We start from the raw sequence: 10,932 nt of genomic DNA, 5'->3' as shown, positions 1-10,932 counted from the left end.
TCTCCCCTGTGCTCCCGCAACCGTCACTTCTGAGCGGTGCATGCGCAAAGCCGACCTCATACGTCATCAGCTTGTTGAGCTTTGATAATTTATTTCCAATATGCAGAGTTTACAAAATTTTTTTCTTAAATGTACATGTGTATGAATTGTGTGAATTTATTGCATGGTTTCAACTTCACGCTAATAAAATATTTATTTATGTTATGTATATGTAGTGTTTCAACTGCAAAAAAGCAACACTTTTTCACACAGACACACACCGAAGTACCAACGTAAGGCTACAACCTCACAAAAGGGCAGCAATTCACTCTGATCATGCAGAATGTAGCACCTCCTTCAAATGAGGTCAACATATGTAATTTCCCAGCAGATTATAAGATATCTATAAAAACCTCAAAGTCCTTCTGTTAGCTAAAATATCAGAGCTGACACAACTGACATATGATAGTTTCTATTAAATTGGTGAATGGAGCCACTGGTTGCACTGTTACATATGGTAATAGCCATCATGACCTTCTCTAAAGCTAACAAAACTGTTTGTACTCTGCGAGGGGAGCCTGTACACCCTGAGCTATGGAAAGATGGGGATATTATAGTTGGAGGAGTTTTCTCTTTCCATAGCAGCTGGGAAATCAGGCAACTGACATATTCAATTATGCCACCTTCCACTGAAGTGCATCAGGTAAGAAAAAAGCAGTACGAAAATATTTTGTAAATACAAGTGCTACGTTAAATGATTTAATCATAGTTTCATTTGAGTTTTTAACATTTTTTGCTTTGTTTTTTTTTAACAAGTCTTAATTTTAGAGACTTCCAGTATGCACAATCCATGCTGTTCGCAATAGAGGAAATTAATAACAGTTCCAATTTGCTACCTGGGGTCTCATTAGGCTACAAGATTTACGACACGTGTGGATCAGTGGCGGTTGGGGTTCGTGCAGCTATGGCCCTTGCAAATGGGTATGAGAAAATGTCTGTTGAAGGGCCCTGCACAAAGCATGCTGAAGTGCAAGCCATTGTTGGGGACACAAATCTTTCAGCGTGCATGGCGATATCAAAGGGTATTGGACCATTCAAGCTTCCACTGGTAATATTTTATATGTCACAATTTATCACAATATAGTATTTTAAAATTTATATGAAAATTTTTAATTGTAATATATGTTTTAAATAAATAATAGATGCTGATGAATGCAATTAATGTAATTTTACTAGATGTTATGTCTAGTCATATTGCTTCTGTATATATTAATCTCTTAGATCAGCCACTATGCCACCTGTGAATGCCTTAGTGACAAAGTCAAATATCCCTCATTTCTTCGAACTATTGCAAGTGATCACTACCAGAGTAGAGCACTGGCAGAACTGGTTAGACACTTTGGCTGGACCTGGGTGGGAGCCTTAAGAACAGATGATGATTATGGTAACAGTGGGATGGCCACTTTTACTAAGGTGGCTGAACAGATGGGTATCTGTTTAGAATACTCTCTCCCGTTTTTCAGAACCTACCCTGAAGATAAAGTAATAAGGATAATAGAGCAGATTAAAAGCTCTACTTCACGAGTGATTGTGGGATTTCTTGCTCATTGGGACTTGGAGGTTCTGCTGCATAAATTTGTTGAACATAATATTACTGGATACCAGTGGGTAGGCACCGAAGCCTGGATATCCGATTCAGTCATTGCCAGTATGGATAAGCACCACATTCTACAAGGAGCAATTGGTCTGGCTATACCCAAAACTCAAGTGACAGGTCTGCAAGAATTCATTCTAGATATAAAACCACTAAAGTCTTCAGGAGGTGCTATTTTTACTGAGTTCTGGGAAGCCCTGTTTCAGTGTAAATACTCAACTAAGAATGATTTTGTGTCCACAACTCCATGTACAGGCAATGAGGAACTGTCTCAAGTGCAAAATTTATTTACAGACATGTCACTCATGCCCATCTTCAGCAATGTGTATAAAGGAGTGTATGCTGTTGCTCATACACTTCATGACCTCCTGGGATGCAAAGAAAAATGTGACTCAAATAAACAGCCTGATCCTTCAACAGTGGGTTAACACTATTTTATTTCTACTGCTATATAAAATTCAGTATTCTCTAAGGTTATACATATGGACACAGTATATTCAACAATTAATTATTTTTACTGTATGTACTGCACAGTACATGTGTCATTTTGTTGAAATGTGCTGTTTGTCATGTCAATCATTTTAGTTAACAACTGCTTTATATAGTGAATATTTTGTCTTTTTTCCCCCTTCAGTTTCTGAAGCACCTGAGAAAGGTGCATTTCAAAACGAAAGATGGTGAGGAGGTTTATTTTGATGAGAATGGTGATCCAGTGGCTAAATATGACATTATAAATTGGCAGCCAAGTAAAAAACAACACTATGAATTTGTTACTGTTGGGCTTTATGATGCTTCTTTTCTGGGGATTGATCGTTTAGCTGTCAATATGCCATCAATTTTATGGGCAAATAATTTCACAAAGGTGAGGAAACAGAGAAAAAAAAATATTTTCTGAATATCAGTTTCTATTAGTAAATGGCAATGCCTATATATATTTTTCACAGGTACCGGTGTCTGTGTGCAGTGAGAGCTGCCCCCCTGGCACTAGGAAGAGTGTGAAGAAAGGAAAACCTATATGTTGTTATGACTGCATACCGTGCACAGAGGGAGAAATCAGTAACACTTCAGGTAAAATGAAATCACTATATCCATAAAGAAAGAAAACATATATATATGTGTGTGTGTGTGTGTGTGTGTGTGTGTGTTTATACATAATTTATTTTTTTCTCTCTCCTGTTATTAATTATAACATCCATTACATACAGATTCTGTAACATGTCTGCGGTGCCATAGACTTCTGGTCAAATATGCAAAATGATGGATGTGTTAAGAAGGAAACAGAATATTTGTCTTATGAGGAGATCATGGGGATTTTGCTCACAACTATTTCAGTCGTTGGTGCATTTATAACAATAATAATTGCAGTCATATTTTTCAGATATAAAAATACCCCAATAGTGAAAGCCAACAACTCAGAATTAAGCTTCCTGCTCCTATTTTCACTGATGTTGTGTTTTCTCTGTTCACTTACTTTTATTGGTCGGCCCACTGAGTGGTCCTGTATGTTGCGTCACACAGCGTTTGGGATCACTTTTGTCCTCTGTATCTCCTGTGTTCTGGGAAAAACAATAGTGGTTTTAATGGCTTTCAGGGCTACACTTCCAGGAAGTAATGTCATGAAATGGTTTGGGCCTCCTCAACAAAGACTCAGTGTTTTTGCATTTACTCTTATACAAGTGCTAATTTGTGTGTTTTGGTTAACAATATCGCCCCCTTTTCCATTTAAAAATCTTAAATACTTCAAAGAAAAGATAATACTAGAGTGTAATGTGGGATCAGTTGTAGGTTTCTGGGCTGTGTTAGGTTATATTGGACTGCTTGCTATTCTATGTTTCTTTTTGGCTTTTCTGGCTCGGAAACTCCCGGATAATTTTAATGAAGCCAAATTTATCACATTTAGTATGCTCACTTTTTGTGCTGTTTGGATTGCTTTCATACCAGCTTATGTTAGTTCTCCTGGAAAATTCACAGTGGCAGTGGAGGTATTTGCCATTTTAGCCTCCACATATGGAATGTTATTTTGCATATTTATTCCTAAATGCTATATCATTTTATTGAAACCAGACAAGAACTCTAAAAAACATTTGATGGGTAAATTACCCCCAAGAGCCCTGTGAGTGTAAAATATTAAAATATAATAATAGTGTAGATGAAAAACAATATAATATACACTGTTAATTTTACCATCCTGTACTTTTACCACCCTGTTTTAAGTTATGTTGATTATTATCATCGTGATGGCAATTTTCTTACTGAACAGTGTATGTTGGACCATTACATGATAAAATTAACAACAGCTCTGTTTTGCCTAATAAAATTAGAACACATAAATGGTGAATGCCTTATTGTTCATTCACTTATTCTATTATTGACTTACTATGATGGCCGAGAGAGCTCAACAATGAAATGCAAAAGTAAATATACGTATATATTTTTTCTCAATCAGCACTGTATACATATATAATATCTATATATATATATATATATCTATCTATATATATATATATATATATATATATATATATATATATATATATATATATATATATATATATATATATATATATAGATATATATATATACAGTACAGGTCAAAAGTTTGGAAACATTACTATTTTTAATGTGTTTGAAAGAAGTTTCTTCTGCTCATCAAGCCTGCATTTATTTGATCAAAAATACAGAAAAAAAAATGTAATTTTGTGATATATTATTACAATTTAAAATAATTGTTTTTAAATTTATTATACTTTAAATTATCATTTATTTCTGTGATGCAAAGCTGAATTTTTAGGATCATTATCACATGATCATTTAGAAATCATTCTAATATGATGATTCATTATCAAAGTTTGGAAACAGTTCTGCTGCTTAATATTTTTTCAGAACATGTGATACTTTTTTTAGGATACTTTGATGAATAAAAAGTAAAAAAAAAAATAAAAAAAAAGAAGCTATATTTTTAAAATATAAATATTTTGTAATAACAATATACACTACTGGTCAGTAATTTGGGGTCAGTAATTTTTTTTCTTTCTTTTTTTTTTAAATAAAATCAATACTTTTATTCAGCAAGGATTGTGTTAAATTGATAAAAAGTGATAGTAAAGAAAATATATTATTAGAATATATATTATTAGAATTTTTTATTTTATTTTGAATAAATGCAGTTCTTTTTAAACCTTTTATTCATCAAATATATTAGACAGCAGAACTGTTTCCAACACTCATAATAAATCAGAATATTAGAATGATTTCTAAATGATCATGTGATAGACTGGATGTTACTTGTGACACTGAAGGCTGGAGTAATGATGCTGAAAATTCATAATGAGAATCATACATAGAATCATAATGAGCTTTATTGCCAGGTTGTACTAAACTTGTTTTTGTGACAGAAGCTTCCACAGTGCAACAGAATGACAGTGACAGGACAACAACAACACAGATAATAAAAGAACAGTTGACTTGCCCATTTCAGAATATTCCATTTGTTACCTTCAAAAACTCCTGGGTTGCTTTTGCTGTATGTTTTGGGTCATCATCCATTTGTACTAAGAAATGCCTTCCAATCAACTTTGCTCCATTTGACTGAATCTGGGCAGAGAGTATATCCCTATAAACTTCAGAATTCTTCTGGCTACTTCTGTTCCTCTGTCACGTCATCACTAATCACCAATAACCAAGTGCCTCTTGATGCATGCCCATGCCATCACACTGCTCAACCATCTTTCACAGATGATTGACTTTATGAGCTGTTCCAAGCATTTTATTTATGTATGTTTATATATGTATGTGTATATATGTGTGTGTATGTATATATGCACACATAAAAAGGCTTGGAACAGCTCACAAAGTCAATCAGATGGCATGGGCATGCATCAAAAATAATGTTTTCCCCTGCACATGAGATAATAAGGATCAATATTATTACATTTATCTTGCTTATTACAGGGCTATAATCACTATAGACAAGTCCACAATAATTAGAAATGGACAAGGAGTTGTGCAGTTTGCTCTGTTAGGTAGGGTCTAATCTTCCTAATGTTGTATAAGTCAAACCTGCAGGACCAGGCTGTTGTAGCAATATGGTCTATGAAGCTTAACTGATCATCCATGACAACTCCAAGGTTCATGGCTGTCTTGGAAGGAGTTATGGTTGACGAGCCTAGCTGTATAGAGAGGTTGTGGTGAAATGCTGTGTTGGCTGAGACCATGAGTACTTTTGTCTTAGCAAGGTTGAGTTAAAGGTAATGATCCTTCATCCAGCCAGAAATGTCTGTCAGACAGGCTAAAATGCGAACAGCTACTGTCGGATCATCTGTTTGGAATGAGAAGTAGAGTTGTGTCATCAGCATAGCAATGATAGGAAAAGTCATGCTTCTGAATGACAGATCCTAAAGATGACATGTAGATGGAGGAAAAAAGTGGTCCAATCACTGAGCCTTGAGGAACCCCAGTAGCAAGAAGTTGTGACTTAGAAACCTCACCCCTTCAAGACACCCCAAAGGACCTACTAGAAAGGTAAGATTTGAACCACTGGAGTGCGGTTCCTGAGATGCCAATTTTCATGAGAGCGGACAGGAGGATCTGGTGGTTAACTGTGTTAAAAGCAGCAGTCAGATCCAGCAAGATGAGTACTGAGGATTTGGAAGCTGCTCTTGCAAGTCTCAGGGCTTCAGTAACTGAGAACTGTGCAGTCTCAGTTGAGTGGCCACTTTTGAAGCCAGATTAGTTGCTGTCCATGAGGTTGTTCTATGCAAGAAACATAGAGAGCTGGTTGAACACAACTCACTCAGGTGTCTTTACAATGAACGGAAGTAGGGATACCGGTCTGTAGTTTTCTAAAAGTGCTGGATTTAGAGAGGTTTTCTTAAGTAGTGGGGTTACCCGAGCCTGCTTGAATGCTTTGGGAAATGTACCAGAGTGAAGAGAGGTGTTGATAATGTGAGTGAGAACAGGTATAACTAAAGAAAAAAATGGGAGTGGGAATAGGATCAGGTGGACAGGTAGTAGGATAATTGAAAAGATCAAAAATTCTAATAAAAAAATCACCCTTCCTAATACTAGGTGACATTTGACTCCTAAAATGGGTCATATGATGTTGCTAAAAAGAACATTATGTTGTGTGTTTGGTGTAATGCAAAAAAGAACATTATGTTGTGTATTTGGTGTAATGCAATGTGTTTATGCGGTTTAAGGTTCAAAAAACACATTATTTTCCACATAATGTACATTTTTGCTTCTCTTCTATGTCCCACCTTTCTGAAATGCGTAGATTTTTATAAAGCTCATCACACTAAAAAAGCGAGGTGTGCTCTGATTGGCCAGGTATCCAGTGCATTGTGATTGGCCGAATACCTCAAGCATGTGACGGAAATGTTACGCCCCTTAACATACTGTGATGCAGTCTCCCGGCACGACTTGACAAGGCCAATAAAACCCATTACAAACGAGGCATTTGTTGCATCTAGTGGAGACATAATTACGGTTTATAATGACTTATACTGTGTTTTTTAAGCGCTGCATTGCATATAGCGCTGCGTAAACATAAAACCATGTCTGCATTTGTGATCAGAGAAATGACAAACAACAAGCATTACTCTACACTGCTTAAAACATTTGAATCATCAGTGGCAAATTCTTTAAATATGAAACATTGACTTACAGTCTGTGAATCATAAGCACCAGACTTTCCTTGCAAAGTTGGAACTTCCTCACTTTATAGAGCAGCCTTTGAGCACAGACCCATTGTAGGCTAGTCTGCAGGTTCAGTAAACAGTCCTCCATAAAATGTGTCACAAAGCATCACACACTGCGGGCTTGAGTGAGGAATGGCTGGTGGGTTAGAGAAAAGTGCGGCCAGCGAATTCAACGAAGGACACATGTGACGACCCCGGGCTGGACTCTGCTTTGTCCACAGTGAAAGCTGATCTGGCGATGGAAAAATTTTAATTGCATCATATGACCCCTTTAAAAAACTTACAGGGGTATTTTCTTTTTACCTTTGTAATGGGATCATTTTCATCTGTCAAATTCAAATGTATGTTTATAAGTTTTTTTTTTTTTTTATATTTAAAACAATATAATAAGAAGCAGAATAAGACAAATAAGTTACCAATCTTATGAAATTAGTAATAATAAACAAATTAATTTGTACTACAGAGGTGGCACAGAAGAACAGAAGGCTTGTAGATACATTTTCAGATGTACAATGAGGCTCAAGGGTGGCAAGAGTGCAATTTAATTCATACATTCATGTGGAAATTAATGTTTTAAATATAACATTTTGAATAAAGAAATATTAAATGATTTAAATAACTGAAATTATACGCTAAAAATTAAAATAAAGTCACTGATTTTATCACTGAATCATTTATTCAATTTATTCATTCAAACGGCTGATTCATTCAGGAATGAAACAAGTGACCTTGTCTATGAATGTGTAATCATAAATCACTGACTCACTAGATTCATTCAAAACACACTTTTAATGAATGAATGAAACTCGTTGTGTTTGCGGTAGCACTTTATTTTACAGTACGTGTACTTCCCTGGTACATACATAGCTACTATCTTGTACCTACAGGCAAATGAGTGGTAATGCAAGGTACGTACCTGAAGTATTTGTACATGTTTACAAATAAGAAACACGGCTATACTTAACAGTCGTACATGCATGGTAATTAGTTTGTACATACAGACAAGTCTGGGTAATAACAGTCATTTACAGGTAGTACCCATACATGGTAAATAATTAGATACTTTACTGTACTTACTAATGTATATACATGGTAAATATGTAGTACTTGCGGACAAGTGGGTACAAACAGGCACGTCCTTGCAGTATCCGTATATAGTAAATACTAAGACACATTACTGTACATACTAATGATATGTAAATGGTAAATGTGTAGCACCTATGGAAAAATTTGGTATTATGTGGTAACAAACAAGACACGTACTGTACTTGGTATATATGTGGTAAATATGTAGTACTTACAAACAAGTGTGTGTAATAATGGTCACTTACAGGTAGTGTCAGTATATGGTAACTAATAAGACACATTACTATACTTATTAATGGTATATACATGGTAAATATGTAGCACCTATGGAAAAATGTGGTATTATGTGGTAAAAAACAAGACGCATACTAAACTTGGTAAGTCCTAACCTTACCTAATAAAAAGAGGACTGTTTTTCAATTGCTTGTGTAGGACTGTTAATGCTAAATTGCTCTCCACAACTGTGCTTACAAATGTTGAAGAACTAGTAATTCCTGTGTAATGTTTACGTAAAATGGTGCACTTTATTTTACAGTCCTATTTCCATATACTTACTATGTACATACTGGTGTATGTACCTATTCGTTAATGTACAGAATAAGTTATCCGGTACTCAAGCTGGGGGGTATAAACATGGACCTAGGTACTTATTGAGTAATTGATGCTAGGTGTTATACAAAAAGTAAAGAAAGGGGGAAAAAAAAAACAATACTCAGGTGCCTTGTCGGTGTCCTTGCTCAGTGGAGTAGCGCAGGTAGAGTCGATGGTCTGTACCCTCGTCGGTCTTCACACAAGGTACTGAGCAAATGTATACTTCCCTGATTCCATATCCCATGTTCGTATTTTCAAAATGTTAGTTGGTACGAAAGAAATTTACATCTGCTCCTTACCACGCGTAAATGATGCCTAAAACATTTTGTGTTCTTTTTGGCAAACTGATGATGCTGAATTTTGATGCACTGCCATCATAATATTTTACAAGTTTGTTTGCTCTGTTTTTCTTTTTTTGTAGATGAGAGTTGATCAACTGTTTAGCTTTGGGTAAAATGCAGAGCTTGTCACGGTCACTTTTTACCCAACCGTCCTATCAATGGAGGAGGGGCGGGACAATTAGCTTACTGCTCCGACCAATTATCCTACTTGTATAACAACTGAACAACAATAGAGAAGTTAATATTGCTGGTTACTGCATTTTTATGTTCAGTAATATTCTTCAAAATGATATACTAGTAATACGTTACTGCCGTGGATATTCCTACTCATAGCCACCAAAGCGTTTTCAAGCACCACCAGCTGGCTGTTTTCAGAAGAGCACCTGACATTTTTCAGCTTGCTAAAAACGCTTGGATGGACACGTTAATTGAATATTTATTGTTAGGCATATGGTTTATTAGAATATTACACTGTGTTCCTGGACACACAATTTTCATAGCTGTAATTCATAGGGGGGAGTATGCTAATTGTGAATGAGGGTGTACGAGTGCCTTATTTATGATTTTTCTCTTTTAACTGGTTTCTTGTGCTTGCTTATTTGATATATGTTTGCAATGTTTGTTTTTTTTTAGACATGGTAGTTTGCATGTAGTCCTTATACAAATCTTGGTTGGTGCTTCTTCTCTTCAGTTCACCCCACTCATTTTCTAGTGTTCAGATCACAGGACTGGGACAGCCATGGCAGAAGCTTGGTTTTGTGCCCAGTGACCCATTCTTGTGTTGGTTTTGAGGTTTTTGGATTATGTCCTGTTGGAAGATCCAACCATGACCCATTATAAGATAGATAGATAGATAGATAGATAGATACTTTATTTGTTATTTCTATGTGTTGCATAGAAACAAAATTGTGTTTCACACATCCACAGCTTACAGTTCAGTGCATAATATATATATATATATACAGTAGGTGGCCATCCAAAATGAGCTTTTTGCCGCCGCCGCTGCGTCCGCAAAGTGCATTTGCAACTTTTGAATGCTGAGTGGCGCTTTAACCACAAGTTATCAAACAAGCGCATCAAAGCACATTTTCGCAGATAACCGTCAGCTTTGCCTTGCCGATGTGTTACATTTGACAGCTGCAGTCAGGGAAAATGAAAGAAAACCACTGCAGTTAAATTATTGAATATTCACAGATGATAGTTTAGTACTTATGAAGTTATGTGCGATTCTTAGAACGAATTCAAGCAGGATAAATGTCAAGCCTAGTGAGCTTGTGCTTATATTTTCTCTACGCTACAAAGTATTACACCTTATTTTAGATCTGACACATTTAATAGGTGTGCAGTTATTTATATAATATGAATTATGTGTTATATTATCCTAAAGAAATGATGGTTTACTTTGCATCGGAGCATTAAAAGTGGTAGCCTATTTTAGTGAGCTAGGCTACATGGATTTATATGCAAAATGTCAATATTCTCACATATTAGGCCTATATTTGTCACAAATACAAATAAATACAAATAAAATTTATATTTTTAAAATTCCTTTAATAAAACAGCATGCATTTTCGTCACGCAC

General features: G+C 35.6%; 1 pseudogene; it reads left to right on the top strand.

Moving 5' to 3' along the window:
- The first annotated feature begins 640 nt into the window (after positions 1 to 640).
- LOC109109584 lies at positions 641 to 10,141 on the top strand (annotated as a pseudogene).
- The last annotated feature ends 791 nt before the right edge of the window (positions 10,142 to 10,932 follow it).

This window comes from Cyprinus carpio, unplaced genomic scaffold (assembly GCF_018340385.1).
Source record: "Cyprinus carpio isolate SPL01 unplaced genomic scaffold, ASM1834038v1 S000006532, whole genome shotgun sequence".
Lineage (NCBI taxonomy): Eukaryota > Metazoa > Chordata > Actinopteri > Cypriniformes > Cyprinidae > Cyprinus > Cyprinus carpio.
Note: the sequence above shows the minus strand (reverse complement) of the source record. Positions and strands in the feature narration are given on the sequence as shown.